At 36.1% G+C, this 13764-nt stretch overlaps 1 protein-coding gene across 4 annotated transcripts in view; it reads left to right on the top strand.

Moving 5' to 3' along the window:
• AKAP6 (A-kinase anchoring protein 6) overlaps positions 1-13764 on the top strand; it is a 493633-nt gene that overhangs the window by 92520 nt on the left and 387349 nt on the right. Inside the window, exon 1 of one of the 4 annotated variants that reach the window (XM_086709963.1) lies at positions 10155-10275. The exons of the other annotated variants lie outside the window; for them this stretch is intronic. The gene's annotated coding sequence lies outside the window, so the exon portion shown is untranslated. Of the gene's footprint in view, positions 1-10154; positions 10276-13764 lie in introns of those variants that run through there. 4 annotated transcript variants of the gene reach the window in all.

Below are 13764 nucleotides of genomic sequence, written 5' to 3'. Positions count from 1 at the left end.
AAGCTGCAAGAAACAGTGTTGGATTTCTACTTCTCTATGGAACACATCCTCATTCTCACATTTTGGGGTTTGCCTTTAATGTTTTGTCCCAGGCAGAAGGATGAGCCCAAAGTGGAGACCTAAATTGGCAGCCAATGTAGAGGATCAAAGGGAAAATATAGACTCTGAGCACAGGAGATGCCAGTGTCAGAAGTTAATCAGAGGTTTAGCTAGCCAGAATCTAGAATGCCAGATGAAGGGTTCCAGTGTGAAACTAGGAACATATTGAAAGAGGGACATAAGCTTATCAAAAGCAAAATGAGAGATTCAGAGTTGAGATGAAAAAGTAAATAAAATGCGAAGCTAAGCATGGCTTTCAGTTTTTTCTCCTTTTAATACTGATTGATTGAGTTTGGGTCAGCTGGGGCACATAGGAGCAGAGACTGTTGAAGACAAAGGGCTGGGAGGCAGGATAGGAAGATTTCTTGCTTTTGACTACATGAAGTCTGGAATCCATACTCTTTTTGTATACAAGTGATACTTGGAGTTTTCTAGAGCAACGTTCCCCATAGTGTTCCCCAAAGGAGCACTGTTAATGAAGAAAAATATTTGGAAAATAATAAATTAAACAAAATTAAGAAGTTTCTTCCTGAAGACTCCTAGGAGCAAATGTGCGCTACATATCCTCCCATAGGAGAAATGTGTAAACGGTGTTCCCCAAATTGTTCAACCTCCAAACCTCTTCTTACCAGTATTATGTGAGCCACATTTTGGGAAATGATGTTTTGGCTGCTATCTGGATGTTCATGTAGAATTTCCATGTCTTCTGCTCAGAACATTTTGTTCTGCTGGCTGTCAGAGCTCACCTTGTGAAATTTTGTAGCTGAATGAATCTATTGATATATTTTTATACTTATTTTCAAAGCATTGTTTATTAAGATGACAATGCATTGAGGAAAAATTTGAAGCCCTTTCACCTTACAGCCAAGTTACAAAGAGAGAATGACCACAGTACAAGTTCTGGGCAGTTCAGATCTCTAATTTAGTCTTGCCTTAGGTAGAAAATAACCTTGAACAAATTACCAGATTAATCTATTTACTGAGTAAAACTTGCCTTTGCCCAGATAACTAAATTTGGAAGCATGTTTAGTTTGAAGCAGAAGTAACTATTTCACATATTTTTTAAATTCCTCGCCCCTGTTCAGTTTTGAATAGAGGATTGCTTCTTGGCCTTTTGGCTAAGATCAAGGAGAGTTTTAAATAGAAGTGATTGATCCAATTATAATCTAAGACTGAGATTTTGGATATTTTTCTCCTTAAATATTTCATAGACACACAAATAACCAGTGATACTAGAAAAAGTCAAAGACAAGAAGAAGAGGTTAAATCTGTATGATGATGAATTCTTTTGGGGGTATAATGTGATGTACAGGTATAGAAGACCCTCTGTTAGCCATTGGATGATGTCATCCTACAGTGTCATTGTATGTAATGCCCATGAATTTCCTAAGATTTTTAGGTTAATGATTTTTGTGTGTGTGTGCCTATCCCAGTCCATTAAATGAGCAAATACTCAATACCTATTTAAGAATTACCTTTGTTATTTTAAGACTTTTGACTACTTTTTGAATAATAAAAACAGTGTTATTTAATTCAAGTGACTTCTTCATAGTTTGAACCCAAGATTTATTTTAAAATGTTTTGCCCTCATAAAGATAAATATTTTAAATTTTGTAGTAAAAGTACATTGTTTTACTTGTGTTTGCCTGAACACTGAGATCATTTTATAATATAAACCTAGTTATATTTAAGTGTGTGTGTGTGTGTGTGTGTGTGTGTGTGTGTCTGTGTGGTTTAATATATAAATGTAAATGTAGAAGGTTGTAAGAACCCTGTGAGGTGACAGCCAGATATTTTCCTTTGTTGTAATATAGACTGATAAACTTGGTTTAAAAGTAAAGAGACTTGGCCCAGCAGGAGATATTCCCATCTTGGCCCTGGATATCCTAAAAGGGCCCTATACTAGGCATTAGCCCCTTGCTAGCCACAATCTGTGACAGTCCTGTTGTAACAGGGACCAGAAAGGAGAAACTCCTGTCTGTATCCCCAAAGACCATAAAAGGGCCCTATACATGGCTCCAGCTTCCTCACAGCCATAGACTGTCAGTCTTCCAGCAGTCTGGGGGCCAGGGTCCCAGAGGGAGACATTTCTATCTGTGCCCTGGGAGATCCTGAAAGGACCCTGTATTTCAGCCCCTCACACACTCAGTATGTCAGTAGTTCTGGTGGCACAGAGACAGGGCAACAGATACTTTTGTACACTTTCAGGGTATCCTGAAAGGGCCTTAAACTTTGTTCTAGGCCCTCCCAGGTACAGGCTATGAGTAGTCCAGCTGGCACAGGGACAGGTGGAACATCCTCATGTCTGCACCTCAGATCCTGAAAAGATGCTACAGTTGGCTCCAGCCCTCTAGTTATTGTCAGGGACCAATCCAGCCTACTCAGGGACCTGATGGGAGACACACCTATTTGTGCCTCTGGAGGAAGGGGCAGACCTCAATCTTAGCTGTGGAACCTAAAACAGCCTTGTGGATTGAATCTCAGCCATGGTCCAGAGCTGGTCCTGTTCACCCAGGGACTCATCCAGGAACCAAGAAGTAGTCTTCCCAGGGTCCTGGCAGGAGCCACACCTGCCACAGACATGGGAATAGGCCCCCTGTCTGAGGATAGAGCTGTGAACCTTGAAGTGGATACTTGTCCTGACACCACTTTACTCAAGAAGTTACTAGAGGTAGTCCCATCTACTCAGGGAACGGCACAGTACCTGAGACCCTGGTAACAAGCCTGACGACCATGGATCTTGCTGCATACCCAGTCACAGCTTTATAACAAGCTCCAACCCGGTGCAACTGTGATTCTGGAGGTAATCCCATCAATCCAAGGAGCAAATAGGAGAAGGTCTTTTCCTGCTGAAACCAGTCTGTAATGACTAGAAAAGATGTTGGCTCTTTCAAACGCAAATGCATCAGTGTGGGACTATATGGATAATAAAGAATCATGCAAATTTGACACCACCAAAGGAAGCTAATAAGGCTCCAGCAACTAACCCCAAAAGAAATATCTACAGTTTGCCTGAAAATAATTAAAAAAAAATTATCTTAAGGAAACAATTAAATGCAAGAGAATGTAGATAGACAGATAAATTAAATCAGAAGACCAATGCATAAACAAAATGAGTTTAATGAAGAAATAGACACCATAAAAAAGAACCAAACAGAAATCCTGGAGCTGAAGATACAATGATAGAACTGAAAAATTTAAGAGAGATCTTCAACAACAGACTTGGTCATGCCGAAGAAAGAATCATTGACCTTGACAGATCTTTACTTTTTTTTTTAAGTATGTATGTATATATGTATGTATGTATTTATTTATTTGATAGAGACAGAGACAGCGTGAGTGGAGGAGGAGCAGAGAGAGAGGGAGGGAAAATCCCAAGCAGGCTCCACACCAACAGCACAGGGCCCAACTTGGAGCTCAAACTCACCAAACTGTGACATTATGATCTGAGCTGAAACTGAGTAGGATGCTAACCGACTGAGCCACCCAGGCACTCCTCAAAGACAGATCTTTTAAAATTAACCAGTAAGAAGAACAAAAAGAGAAAAAAATGAGAAAGAGTGAAGATAGCCTACATGAGCTAAGGACACCATCAAACAAATGAACATCATATCATGGGAGTCCCAGAAAGGGAAGAGAGAGAAAGGAGAAAAAATATTATAGAAAGAAATAATAGCTGAAAATTCCACAAATCCCGGAAGAGATATGGACATTCAGTTATAGGAAGCTCAAAGGACCCCAGGCAAGATCAACCCAAAGATTACTCTGAGACACATCATAATCAAATGTTAAAAGTCAAAGCATGGAGAGAATTTTGAAAGCAGCAAGCAGAAAATGACTTGTCCATGCAAGGGAAACCACAAAAGGATGTCAGTGGATTTCTCTGCAGAAACCTGAGGGGCCAGGAGGCAGTGGAATGATATACTCAATGTGTGGAAAATATATATATATATATATCAACCAAGAAAACTGTACCTTTATGCCTTAAAGGCAAAACTGTCCTTCAGAAATGAAGGAGAGAGAAGAACATTCCCAAACAAAAACTAAAGGAGTTCATCACCACTAGACCTGCCTCACAAGAAATGCTGAAGGGAGTACTTCAAGTTGAAATGAGAAGACACTAAATAACAATATGAAAACACAAAATTCATTGGTAAAGGTAAATATATAGTCAAATTTAGGATTCTCAAATAATGTATTGGTGGTGGGTAAGCCACTTTTATCTCTAGAATAAAAGCTAAAAAATAATAACATTAAGAATAGGTATAGGGGCACCTGGTTGGCTCTGACTCTTGATCTTAGCTTAGGTCTTGATCTCAGGGTCATGAGTTCAGGCCCTTTGTTGGGCTCCATGCTAGGCATGAAACCTACTTAAAAAAAACAAACACCTACTCCCTCAGACAAAACAAAGTAAAACAAAACAACCCCCAAAAATCCTCTAGATAAAATAATTTGCTAATGGATACACAATATAAAAAGATGTAAAGTGTGACATCAATAGCATAAAATGTGGTGGGAGAAATAAAAGTATAGTTTTTTAATAAGGTTGAAGGAGGATAGTTATCAGCTTAAAACACTGTTATATTTATAAGATGCTTTATATAACCTCATGGTAACCACAAGAGAAAAAACCCTTAATAGTTGCACAAAAGACAAAGAAAAAGGAAATAAAAGCATACCACTACAAAAAAAATCATAAAGGAAGACAATAAGATGAAACAAAGGAACTAAAAAAACAGGAAATAATAAATCACAATAGTAATTAGTGATTACCTACTAGTAATTATGTATAAATACACTAAATTTGTCAATCAAAAGGCACAAAGTGGCTGAATGGACAAAGAAATAAGATCCAGCAATATGCTGCCTGCAGGAGACTCACTTTAGTTTTAAGGACACATGTAGGTAGAAAGTGAAGAAATAGAAAAAGATATTCCATGCAAACAGTAGCCAAAGGACAGCAAGAGTGTCTATACTTATATCAGATAATATAGACTTTTAGTCAAAATCTGTGATGAGAGACTGTCACTTATAGTGATAAAGGAGTCAATTCATCACAAAGATATAATAGTTGTAAAGATATATGTTCCCAACATTGGATGACTAAATATTAAAATTTTTTAAATGTTTATTTATTTTTTGGAGATAGAGAGCAAGCAAGCAGGGGAGGGGCAGAGAGAGAAGGAGACAGAATCTGAAGTAGGCTCCAGGCTCAGCACAGAGCACAATGCGGGCTTGAACTAATGAACCACAAGATCATGACCTGAACTGAAGTTGAATGCTTAACCAACTTAGGTCCCTGGAATGCCTAAATATTTAAAGTGTTAATAGAACTGAAGGGAGAAATAGATAGCAATACAGTAATAGTAGGGGACTTCAATACTCCACTCCCAACATTGTATAGTACATCTAGACAGAAAATTAATAAGGAAACGGCAGACCTGAATAACAGTCTGGACTAAATGAGCTTGACAGATATGTATATAGAACATTCTATAAAATGTCACTAGAATACATATTCTTCTCAAATGCATGCAGAACATTCTCCAGGATGGATGATATGATGGGCTGCAAACCAAGCTTTAACAAATTTGAGAAGATCAAAATTATATCTAGTATCTTTTCCAACTACAATGGTATAAAAATAGGAGTAAATCTGAATATGGGGAAATTAAACAACATTCCTGAACAACCAATGGATCAAAGCAGAAATCAAAAAGAAAATCAGAAAGTGTGCTGAGACTAATGAAAATGAAAACACAACATACTAAAATGTATGGGATACAGCAAAGTAGTTCTAAGAGGGAAGTTTATAGTGATAAATGACCACATTAAGAAAAAAGAAAGATCTCAAAAAAAAAAAAAAAAAAGCTTAACTTTATACCTCAAGGAATTAGAGAAAGAAGAACAAACTAAGCTCCAAATTAGCAGAAGAAAGGGAAAAATAAAGATTACAGCAGAAATAAATGAAATAGAGACTAGAAAGACAATAGAAAAAAATCAATAAAAGTTGGTTTTTAAAAAGGTAAAATAATTGGCAAACCTTTGGCTAGACTAACTGATAGATTACAACTACTACTACAGCAATACAAAGTATCATAAGAGGCTACTATGAAACTATTATGCCAATGAAATGGATAAGCTAGAAGAAATGGATAAATTCCTAGAAATATATAACCTACCAAGACTGAATCAGGGAGAAATAGAAAATCTGAGGAGACCAATAATGACTTAGACGATTGAAGCACGAATCAAAAACTTTTCAACAAATAAAACCCCAGGACCAGATAGCTTCAATGATGAATTCTACTAAACATTTAAAGAAGAATTAACATGAGTCATTAAATGCTTCCAAAAAAAAAAAAAAAAAAAATGAAGAGGAGGGAACACTTCCAAATTCATTTTTGACGCCGGCATTACCCTGACACCAATGCCAGATAAGGACATTATAAGAAAACTACAGACCAATATCCTTAATGAATATAGATGCAAAAGTCCTCAACAAAATATTAGCAAACCAAATTCAGGATCATACACTATGATCAAGTGGGATTTATTTTTGGGATGCAAGGATGGTTCAACATACACAAATCAATAAATGTGATATTACACATAAATAGAATAAAAAATAAAAATCATATGATCCTCTCAACGTATACGGAAAAAGCATTTGACAAAATTCAATATCCTATCATGATTAAAAGCTCTCACATTGGGTGTAGAAGAACATACCTTAGCAGTCATATATGGCAAACCCACAGCTAACATCATATTCAATGGTCAAAGGCTGAAAGCTTTTTTTCTAACATCAGGAACAAGACAAGTGTGTCTACTCTCACCATTCCTATTCAACATAGTACTGGAAGTGCCAGTCAAAATAATTAGGCAAGAAAAGACACAAAAGGCATCCAAATCAGAAAAGAAAAAGTGAAATCATCTCTGTTTGCAGATGACATGATCTTATATAGAGAAAATCCTAAAGACCCCACCCAAAAATTGTTAGAACTAATATATGAATTCAGTAAAGTTGCAGGATACAAAATCAACATAAAAAATCAGTAAATTTTCTTTCTTTTTTTTTCTTTCCTGCTTTCTTGCTTTTCTTTCTTTCTTTCTTTCTTTCTTTCTTTCTTTCTTTCTTTCTTTCTTTCTTTCTTTCTTTCTTTCTTTCTTTCTTTCTTTCAAGTAGGCTTTATGCCCAGCACAGAGCCCAATGCAGGGCACACTCATGACTCTGAGATCAAGACTTGAACTGAGATCAAGAGCTGGATATTCAACCAACTGAGCTACAGGTGTCAGTTGCATTTCTAAATGCTAGCAAAAAAATATTTGAAAGAGAAACTTAAAAAATTCCATCATTTATAAAAGCATCCAAAATGATAAAATACTTAGGAATAAATTTAACAAAGGAGATGAAAGAGCTATACACTGAAAACTAGAAGATATTGATGGAAGAAATTGAAGAAGACATGAATAAATGGAAAGATATCTTGGGTTTGTGGATTGGAAGAATTAATATTGTTAAAATGTCCAAAGACCTCTATAGATTTCATGTTATTTTTACCAAAATTCCAATGGCATTTTTCACAAAAATAGAAAAAAAAATCTTCTGAAATCTGTATGGAACCAGAAGAGACTCTGAATAGCTAAAGCTATCATGAGAAAGAAGAAAAAAGCTAGAGGCATTACATTTCCTGATTTCAAACTATACTACAAAATAATAGTAATAAAAACAGCATGATACTGACATAAAAACAGACAGAGACCATGTGGAATGTAATAGAATAGAGAGCTCAGAAATAAAACCATGTGTATATAGTCAACTAATATTTGACCAGGAAGGTAAGAAGATTCAATGGGGAAAAGATAGTCTTTGCAAGGTATGGTATGGGAGAAAATATTTGCAAACTTTGTATCAAATAAGGAGTTAGCATTCAAAATATGTAAGGAACTCATAAAACAGAGCAGCAAGCAAACAAACAACACAATTAAAAATGGGTAGAGGACTTGAGTATACATTTTTTCCAAAGAAGATATGCACATGGCCAATACATGTATGAAAAGGTGCTCAAAATAACGAATCAGCAGGGAAATGCAAATCAAAACCATGATGAGATATCACCTCACATCTGTTAGAATGACTATTCTCAAAAATACAAGAAATAGTAAGTGTTGACAAGGATGTGGAGAAAAGGAACACTTGTGTACTGCTGGTGGGAATGTAAATTGGTGCAGCCGCTATAGAAAACAGTATGAAGGTTTCTCAGAAAATTAAAAATAGGGGTGCCTGACTGGCTCAGTCAGAGGAACACATGACTCTTGATCTCAGGGTTGTGAGCTCAAGCCCCATGTTGGGTGTAGAGATTACTTAAACAAAAAAATAAAGAATTAAAAAGCAAATTAAAGATAGAACCGCCATATGATCCAGCAGTCCCACTTCTGGATATATATCCAAAGGAAATGAAATCACTATCTTGAAGATCTATCTGAAGCCCCATGTTTGTTGCAGCATTATTCACAATAGCCACAACATGGAAAAAAAAAACCCTAAGTGTTCGTCAGCAGATGAATGGCTAAAGAAAATGTGATATGTATATAATGCATCCATAAAAACGAATGCAATTCTGCCATTTGTGACAACATGGATGGGTCTTGCAGGTGAAGTGAAATGAGTCAGGCAGAGAAAGACAATTACCATATGATATCACTCATATATGGAATTTAAAATAAAGCCAAACTCTAGAAATGAAGTAGAATGGTGGTTAGTAGGGGCTAAGCGTAGGGAAATGAGGAGATGTTGGTCAAAAGGTACAAACTTCCAGTTATAAGATGAATAAGCTTTGGGGAGCTAATGTACAGCATAGTGACTATAGTTAACAATATACTTTATTATACGTTTTAAAGTTGCTAAGAGAATAAATCTTAAATGTTCTCACCACATACTAAAAACTGTAATTATACAAGCTGATGGATATGTCAGCTAACCTTATTGCGGTCATCATTTTATAATATATATGTGTATAAAATCAGTTTGTACACCTTAAGCATACACAATGTCACATGTCAATTGTATCTCAGTAGGGCTGGGGAAACAAAGAAAAAATGGAAAAAAAAGTACAGAGGTTTATTCTTTATGTTCATGATCAAATTTCTACAACCTCTTCATCCTTACAGTTCAACTGAGAATTAAGTACACATAGAAGCTGCTAGACCTTCGTTTCCTGGGCCTGAAGTTTCTGGAGGGTGGGTTGTTAGCAAGTGTTGACTGAACTTGGTTTCCAGACTACCCAGGAAAGTGTCAAACAAAGTGAGATGCTCATTAAATACATTTTTTTTCCTCAAACTCTAGTGTACATAAAACTGTCAGGCTTATATATTCTTCTACCTCCTTATAAATATGTCTAAATCTGTTTTCTTTTACATTTGCATCTTATTTTGCACATTGTGGTAGAAGAGGAAAACCATATTCTGTCAACTGTTTCTGTTTTTACATTATGTTAAAAAAATGAAATAAACAAAACTCTCACTTTATAGACTCCAGCTTAATTAAAGGGCCATTCCAAATGCTCTTATTTTAAAAATTGAGTCAGCTGCATGTTAATAAAATATTCTGGATTATTCGTTTTCAGGCATAAGTGATATTTCTTACTCAAGAAACTCATTCAAAGGACCTTGGATATCTAAATCAGTGGTTGAGTCATACAGAACTATTAACAATGACAGGATCGTGGCAAAGGCCACAGTGAATAGAAGCTATGACAAGCAGAATCTGTCTGAGATGCATTTGTATTTGGCTTCAAATGACTAAGTAAGACCAAAAGTAGCTGTGTCATGTGATGTATGATATGATTGTTTTTCAGTAACTGAAAAATTATAAATGGATGATTTCTAGAGCCTATTGGAGAAGGGCCAGCTGTTTCTGAGTGTCACATCGGTTTTAACTATTGCTAACAAAGAAAGATATGAAAAATAAGAATAAAAAGCTTAGGAGACAGTCAGCTTTCAAGCATTTGAATCCCTCTTGGATGAAAGCCAGGTGCTCATGTGCCTGGATGATAGAGCTTATCGAAGACTTACCTAAGTAGGGCAAGAAGTGAAAGGCTCGGAAATGATGACCTCTCTGGGAACCTGCTGCTCCTTTTCTTCCCCGCCAGCCACTGCTGGACTTGGTTCATGGTGAGTGATAAAATCAAATGGCTGGAGGGTTTAACTTTCAGCTTAGGCTTTACACTCTCATGGCAGAGGAGAGAGAATATGGGTTTGTCTGTTACACTGTTCAGCATTTTCCCCTTTGTACTTCTGTGATTTAGAGGAGTACAGAAAAAATTTTTAAAAAAGTTTTTTTTCTGTGTTTGCTGAAAGGAAAATCTGGCAAAGCATCTAGTAATATTCAGTTTATAACTAATTTTCTAGAATTGACGTAGGATCTGCTGAGTTCTTTTTAGAGGCTTTTAAGTAATTAGCCCTTACTTAGCATTTTCTATATTGCTATTTATTTCACTAAGCAAGGGAATAAATAATTTATTAAGAAAAAGATAAAAATTCAATGAAGGTGAATTTATGCTTAAGCTGGTCCATGCATCAGCCTTTTATTGTATACCAGAATACACAGCCCAAAAATATTTATGAACTTATACTGTCTCTATACTTTTCACTAGAAAATATGTATTTTGTTTTTCTTTGAAGGTCTGTGATATATAACTTTTGTTTGTTCCAGGAGTTATTTTTCAAAACACTGATTCATATGACAACAAGTCATATTTTATCAGACACTCACCTTCAATTTAGATGGCTGGTTGGGCAGAAATGTTTGACAGTATTTAATGAATGTGATGCATATGAAACAAAACCATTGTAATATATTTAAAAAAACAGATTCTACTTGGCTAAAATTGTTTCTTTGAAAAGCAGACTTAATTATTCCTTCTTTAATAAAGAATATTCAGAGAAAGATCTTTGATCACATCAGATCTTTGGATATTAAAAGCCTTTGCCATTGCCCATTGATATTTTTTTAATCTGACATCAGAATCTTTAAAAAAAATCATTTTTGCATGTCTGGGAGGCTAGGGTGGGAAGGAAATAATAGTGAATAGGAAATAATGCTTTTGAAAATCCTGGTCTTTATGAGAGTTCATCACCCGTAAAATGCCTTCTGTTTATGGAAGAACAGCAGTATGGGTAGTTATTTGATGTGTTCTCATGTTGCAGCATGAACAGCAAAAACGAATGTAATATTACTTGAAAGATTTGGCTTAAATTCCTTATTTGGTATTTCACTCTGATTCATTGTCCTCAAAAATGAAAGTTGTTTACTAAAGCATGTATCTCTTTGTGAAACAAATAATAAAATAATTTCACCTTTAACTTGATCACTTAATCACCTGTGGCTTTTATCATGAAATCAGATTTAGTTTATAGGAAGCAGCTCTTTCTTAAAGAGATTGTTTGAAATCAATACAACCTTATTATTGAACTGAGTCACAGTAAGCACTTTGTTTTAAAAACCACGGTGTTTTAGGAGGTGGGTACGTACAATTTTAAACTTAGTATTTTAACCAAGTGCCACATCCAATCTTGTAACATTCTCTACCAAAAATCAAAGACTAATAATTTTCATATTCACATAAATTTGGGAACTAGTGACCCCTATTTAGAAATACTCAGTGTACCTGAGAGTATTAAAACCCTGTCTGGCAATTAAGAAATTCTTTTAGGGGTGCCTGGCTGGCTCAGTTGGTTAAGCGTCCAACTTCGGCACAGGTCATGATCTCACGGTTCGTGAGTTCTAGCCCCGCATTGGACTCTGTGCTGTCAGTTCAGAGCCTGGAGCCTGCTTTGGATTCTGTGTCCTCTCTCTCTCTCTCTGCCCCTCTCCCGGTTGCACTCTGTCTCTCAAAAAATTGAATAAATGTTAAAAAAATTTTTTTAATAAAAAAACCTCTTGTTTTTTAATCTATCTATATATATTAAATTTTTTAGAGACAGTGCAACTGGGGGAGAGGGAAGAGGGAGAGAGGGAATCCTAAGCAGGCTCACGCTCCGACAGGAAGGTGGGGAGGAGGGGCTGTGTCCCACAATTCTGGGATCACGACCTGAGTCGAAATCAGGAATCAGACCCTCAACCAACTGAACCCTCCGGGCACTGCTTAATCTAGATATTTTTAAGTTTTATGTTTGCATACAAATAGTTAAGAGTCAAATATATGCTCTTCTTTTCCATGTCCTGTTCTCCCAAGGAGAACGGGAGGAAAAGTTCTACCACTTTTCATCTTTTCTTTAAAAAATGTTTGTTTATTTTTGAGAGAGAGAGAGAGAGAGAGCGACCATGAGTGGGGGGAGGTGCAGAGAAAGAGGGAGAGAGAATCCCAAGCAGGTTCCACGCTGTCAGCACAGAGCCTATTGTGGGGCTTGAGAGATCATGACCTGAGATCAAGAGTCAGTCGTTTAACTCTCTAAGCCAGCCAGGCACCTCATAGACTTTTTCATCTTTTAACTGATTTTTTTGGTACCAACCTCTGTGTTGAGACAATAGAATTGTATGACTACTTCCTATTTTCTTTCTTTTTAAAATTCAGGTATACTTAACATACAGTGTTATGTTAGTTTCAGTGTGCAATGTATTGAATCACTGTTCAACAGTTCTATACCTTTCTCACTGCTCATCAAGATAAGTATACTCTTAATCCCTTTTATCTATTTCACCCATCCTCCCACTTACCTTCCCTTTGGCAGACCACCAGTTTGCTCTCTATATTTAAGAAGATGCTTTTTTGTTTGTCTCTTTTTTTCTTTGTTTGTTCATGTGTTTTGTTTCTTAAATTCCACATATTGTATTTGTCTTTCTCTGACTGACTTATTTCACGTAGCATTATACCCTCTAGGTTCATCTATGTTTTTTGCAAATGGCAAGATCTTATTCTTTTTTATGGCTGAGTAATAGTCCATTCCATACATATAGACACACATGCACCACTTCTTTATCCATTCATCTATTGTGGACACTGGGGTTGCTTCCATATCTTGGCTATTGTAAATAATGCTGTAATGAACATGGGGGTGCTTATATCTTTATGAATTAATGTTTTTGTCTTCTTTGGGTAACTACCCAGTAGTGGAATTACTGAAACACATGATAATTCTATTTTTAATTTTTTGAGGAACCTCCATAATGTTTCCCCACAGTGGCTATGCCAGTTTGCATTCCCACCAACAGTGCACAAGGGTTCCTTTTTCTCCACGTCCTCATCCACACATGTTATTTCTCGTGCTTTTGACTTTAGCCATTCTGAGAGGTGTGAGATGATAATCTCATTGTGTTTTTAATTTGCATTTCCTTGATGATTAGTGATGTTGAGCATCTTTTCATGTGTTTATTGGCCATCTGTATGTCTTCATTGCAAAAATGTCTATTCACGTCCTCTGCCCATTTTTTAATTTGATTATTTGTTTTCTTGGTGTTGAGTTGTATGTTCTTAACATTTTTTGGATATTACCTCCTTATCATATATATAATTTGCGGATATATTCTTCCATTCATTATGTCAACTTTTGCTTGTCGATGGTTTCCTTTGATGTACAAACCTTTTTATTTTGGTGTAGCCCTACTAGTTTATTTTTGCTTTTTGTTTTGCTTGCCAGTGAAGACATATCTAGAAAAACGTT

Source organism: Puma concolor, chromosome B3, assembly GCF_028749965.1.
Source record: "Puma concolor isolate L17-30 chromosome B3, mPumCon1.1.hap2, whole genome shotgun sequence".
Classification (NCBI taxonomy): Eukaryota; Metazoa; Chordata; class Mammalia; order Carnivora; family Felidae; genus Puma; species Puma concolor.
Note: the sequence above shows the minus strand (reverse complement) of the source record. Positions and strands in the feature narration are given on the sequence as shown.